The sequence below is a fragment of the Diachasma alloeum genome, unplaced genomic scaffold (assembly GCF_001412515.2).
Source record: "Diachasma alloeum isolate Michigan unplaced genomic scaffold, Dall2.0 Dall_scaffold_00562, whole genome shotgun sequence".
In the NCBI taxonomy this organism is placed as follows: domain Eukaryota; kingdom Metazoa; phylum Arthropoda; class Insecta; order Hymenoptera; family Braconidae; genus Diachasma; species Diachasma alloeum.
The window spans coordinates 217188-222922 of record NW_021680694.1 but is presented as its reverse complement, the minus strand read 5'-3'; positions in this window follow the sequence as shown (position 1 = coordinate 222922).

Genomic DNA, 5735 nt, shown 5'->3' with positions numbered 1-5735 from the left:
TACATTAACGCTGGGTGGCGCCACACGTTTTTCAGTCCTAAGGAGTGCATTTCTCACTTTTTCACTCCTAAGTAGTGCATTTCTCACTTTTATACTGCTCAACGGTAAAAAGACCTACTTCTCATGCTTAACTACCGTCGGTAAAAGAGCCCTTTTTGGGCTTGAGCAATGAAAATGATTTTTTTTTACAAAACGCGGTAAAATTTCACTTTCGTCTGCCCCCATGTTCTTCATATTGGAGTCAGAAAAAATACGCTACCGCTGGGAAAAATTTTACTGTACCGGAAACAATAATTTTTATATCCGTAGGTGTGCTTTTTTACCGAATGAATCGTAGGATATCCTCGGCAAAAAGTATTTTTTATTGAAGTCCAATTTCGTTCCACGATGCGATTACCTTTCGTATAGTAAAATTAGCCGCAATTTTTTGAAATAATTTTTATTCAACTTTTCTCTCTGTGCATTATTCACCCTCTCTGCCAATATTGAATTATATTCAAGTTTGATGAAATTATAATTCAATGGTACTGTGGAGCCTATATCGACACCAAGTATCGTATCCTCCGCGGGTTTAAAACCATTAACAACAGGTTTTAGCATCATACGTGTTCTATGACTGACAGAGTCATTGGCCGGTATGTTTGCTATAGGTATATGTGTACCATAATAGTTGAATCTAGTTTTTAGTAACTCCGCAGGTTTTTCCAGGAAACTGGTAGTTATTTCGCATGGAGACCACTCGGCGCGATCCTATGTTGGCGTCTTCATCGAAAATCACAGGCCAATGGAGACTCACATTTTCTTTCTGCCGCTTCAATTCTCCTCCTTGAGACATCCGTTGGTTATCTTTTAACCTTTATGATAATGAATTCAGCTCTAATTTGTGTCGTTTCTTTTGGCTTAGGTTATTTTCGTAAAAAATGCGAATGTCCGTGTCTCTGGGACACTTCACTAATCTCCCGTTCAATGTAACTCTGTCCCTGCTGTTTGATGCGATCATGTAACTGCGGAGATAATCCTCCCGGCGTTGCGGGAACAATTATGCATGCAGGCATCCGCCTTAGGTGTAACGATACTACGGATAATCCGGTCTCATTTTCAGTGTTAGAACACGGTATCAACGTCGTGTATTCAAACCTCGTCGCATGATGTCGGATGGTGAGTAACTGGGATTAATATTTCCACGTGTCCTTTTTATTCCAATTATGGAGGGAGATGGTGAGGATAATATCTGGAAATACGAGAAATGTGAAAGTGCAAGGAGAGAAACAAATTACCATGTTAGGAATACTGTTCGAGAGGAATTTTTATCGGACGAAAACTTGACGTGTTTGAAGGTTGTGAGGTGGGTCATCGGCAAGATAGAGGGAATTCGCAAGAAAAAATCGATGTGGGATTGCTCGGTCACTTCAGGATATGCAAGTACTTCGCTTAAGTTAGCAACCTTTTTTTAAGGGGTAATAGAAAGTCACCATTTCCTCGATTTTTTTTTATTAACGCCTTAGAAACCCTAGTATTAAATGCTATTCTATAAAACTAGATCTTGAAATGGCAGGAAAGGTTCGAATTGAGTCTAGGTTTTTCGCATTCATAAATTCTGCTAAACACGAAAACAAATGTTTTTGTAGAAAAACTGGGCCAAGAAAAAGTTTTGTTCGATTCCTACTGGGAAATCGAAGTTTATGAAAAATATATAGAAATAAAAAAGGAAGCCAAGTTAGGAATTTTAAATAAATGGTGATAGTGCACATTCAGGTTTCTATAAGAAAAATAGTTCTCAATGGGATAAGTATTCTAAAAAAATTCTCCATGAAATTAAAAATCAGTAGGAGCAGGACCAATGTCCTTGGCGCGGATCAAAGGATGGAGGAATAGATTGATACGGACAGTGAACTGAAAAACTCCGCGCCGAGAACGTTGGTCCTGCTCCTGCTGATTTTTTATTTCATGGAGAATTTTTTTAGAATACTTATCCCCTTGAGACCTACTTTTCTTATAGAAACCTGAATGTGCACTATCACCATTTATTCAAAATTCCTAACTTGGCTTCCTTTTTTATTTCTATGTATTTTTCAAAAACTTCGATTTCCCAGTAGGAATCAAACAAAACTTTTTCTTGGCCTAGTTTTTGCTTCCGAATGGAAGCATTGTAATCGTGCTGTTTTCACGTTCTCTAATATTGATTGGAAATGATGTAGAACGGTCTGAAACGTAAAAATACGAAGGTTGGCGTCCATGTTTGTCGGTGTCAATGTCCATCGCCACCTTTCCGGTGGTCAATTTCTGGAAAATTGAGTAATTAATTGGCTAAACTTATTCCAAAAAATCTGACATTTTGTCAGATTATAGACCTTAACTAGCACTAACTCTGTGCAAGAGTTCAGCCTGATTGATCAAATAGTTTTTGAGAAAAAGCTATTCGTTTTTAAATCGTTTTTCGCTAATATCTTCGAAGCTAGTCAACCGATTTCAATTTTTTTTTTCAAAATATTCGTTTCGATGCCTTCTATCCGAATCAATCAAAACATATATACCCGTTTATACCAAGTTTTCGAGATATTTCCGTTTTTTCATAAAAATCCTTGTAATCACTCTAGCTCGTACAAAAATTGAGATATCAACTTGTTTTACAAAAATATTTGTTTTTGTGTTTTTAGGCAGATTTCATTATTTTTTTNCAATTAGAGCGGCGCTGCCAACGTTACAACTTGGTTCTCACACTTTATAATGTGAATCGCGAGAATGTGAATATCAACTCGTTGCTATGCGCCTATCTTTTTTACTGTTAATCCAAAAAAAACCATAGTTACACCGTTGAAAAGATCATAGGCGATTTATATAATGTAACTAACGACACTTTCCCGATTTGTCGTCCCGTTTTCATTATACCGAATGTAAATCATTTAGAGGTAGTGGAGGGGAAAGTTCTGTCGTGTATAGATACGCGGTGCTCTCGGCCTGATGTTTTGCTCAGTCGGTCAAAACTTTTCTTGGCCGATACGCTACCGCATATCTCGATACCCATGCAGGATTTGCCGATATATACAATACGGCCAAACATCGGTCCAATATCCGGTCGCCGAATATCGGGGCCCGATAAGAGGCCAAACATCGGCCCAATATCTGCTCTCCGAACATCGGGCCCCCAATGAAAGGCCAAACATCAGCTCAATATCCGCGCACCAAACATCGGGGTCCCGATGAAAGGCCGCTCCACGACCGATGATCGAAACCAACTTAATATTTGTAGNGCGATGAAAGGCCAAAAATCGGCCCAAAATCTGCTTGCCGAACATCGGGGCTCTGATTAAAGGCCAAACATCGGGCCAATATCTGCTTGTCGAACATCGGGGCTCTGATCAAAGGCCAAACATTGGTCCAATATCCGGGCACCAAACATCGGGTCCCCGATGAAAGGCCGCTCCATGGCCGATGATCGGAACCAACATAATATTTGTAGCGTATTTTTCGAATAAATGGATGGATAGTATGCATTCATCCTCTTTCCTAATATACAGAATATAGATATCGATACCCCGAATGAAAGCCTAAATATTTTAAGAATAATAAGAATTAATTGTAAATTAATTAATTAACTCTTCTCATCAGAGTTACAATTTCATTAACCAATTATTGATGATCACATTCGCGGATTCAAACAAACACACCATGTGTTATTTATATCCCCGAAAAAAATCTGTTTTCATAAGAAATTTCAGATGGCTCAGTGGACAGCGCGTTTGACTACAGATCAGAAGAGCCCGTGATGGAATCCCACCGGGAGCAATTTTTTTTTTCATTCAATTTTTTTCTTTTTTGGTTTATTGGAATGGACAAGAAGGGTTATAAAACGATTATAAACTATTGGAACTATTTAAAAATATGTATGAAAGATTTAAAAATTTTATTTCACCGATGTTTGGCTGATAATCGACGCCAATATTGGCCGTACATCGGTGTCTATGATGGCCCGAGGTAACGTCCCAACGTTCGGCCGAAGATCGGCTGAAGATCCCAACCGATTATCGGGGAACTCGGCGCCGTGTTTGGCCCGATGTTCGTACTGCCCTGCATGGGTATCAAGACGTTACAAGAGTTGTAGGTGGCAGCACTACTGATCATTTGAATTCGAATCTCAATCAATAGTCGCCATCGACCATTTAATTAATAATGGCATCGATAGTCGCCATTATTAATTAAATGGAGTTGAATAACAATAATGATGAGCAGTATTGTCCCACGAATTTATTAAAAATGGTTCATAATTTTAAATGATCAATAGACAGACAGTAGTAGGATATGGTTGCAGTCGCTAAAGCAATAATAGATACTAGGTCCATAACGCGCGCGGTTGCGCGCGTTTACGAACAATCAGCGCTTTAGCACTGAGAATCGGTCTGATTACAAATACCATAGAAAAACATTAAGAAGCTATTTTCGTTTACCATAAAATAGAAAAATTGAAAAAGAATTAAAGTTCAGAAAAAAAAATCCGAACCGCAAGAAGAGGATGACATGACTATCATATGACAGGTTATATGATACATTCGAATTTTCAAATCTGGAAATTTCATGCTATCATCGGAAGTCAGCTGCACTCTCAAGTAACTCGATTGAGTAGATTTGTCTCGTACAAATTCAAATTCAATTCAAATTCTCATACATTCAAAACCAATTAAAATCTCTGTAACTTGATCTCACTAATATAAAACTTTCATGGGCATACATCAGAATATTTCCATCATTTCCAATTTATCATTCATTTTATCAATTAGTATATCATCAAATCATAAACAATTCATAAAATAAAAAAATCAAAGTTATCTTCCTCATCGACAAATCATCACCATCATCATTATTATTATCATCAACATCAACATCATCATCATAATTATCCCATCAATATCATCAATTTCTTCAATAAATCACCACATTCATCGATACAAATTGATTATTCCGCCAGCAAAGGAAAACTCTCCGGTGTGTTGATAACAAGATAAACTCGAAACCTCCTTCACGTATTCGCTTCAAACCAGGTCTGAAAAAAGGAGAAGAATAAAAATCACATGAGAATATGTTTTATTCAATGGAAAAATATTTTTCCAATATTTAAGAACAATTGATCTCTAACAACATCAATTGCAGCTAATTTTCATCTCTGTCCTTCTCTTTCTCATAGGAAAAAAAAGCTGTAGAAAATGAAATCAAGCAAATCATGTTTAATTGTCAAATATATCGTCTAACCAAGTGATACGATATAAATGAATCAAATCTCGTTTTCATGTTGGAGAATTGGAGAAATATTTGAACGTTTAATAAAGGAGGCAATTCTACTCTACGATTCACGAGTTATTGTTTCCCCTTTCTTTTCTCTTCTCTTTACGTAGTTCACGACTATCGACTTTTTTTTCCAACTGAAAAAGAAGCTAACGAATGTATGTAAACACGTACAAAACTCGATAACTTTAAGATTATTTCTTTTCTTACTATACTTTTTTATTACGTCGAAGGATTTATATTGAAAGAAATCTACTTACATCATTTCCACCAAGAAGACAACGAAATGTCACTGCAGTTATTTACTGCAGTTATTAATAATAATCCCCCAGGAAGAAAACGAAATGGCACTGCAGTATTAATAATAAAAACCTCTTAATTTTAACACACTTCAATTCTTAATTTTAACACAATTTTCTCCTCTTTATTCATTAAAATACACATCGATATTTCTTCTC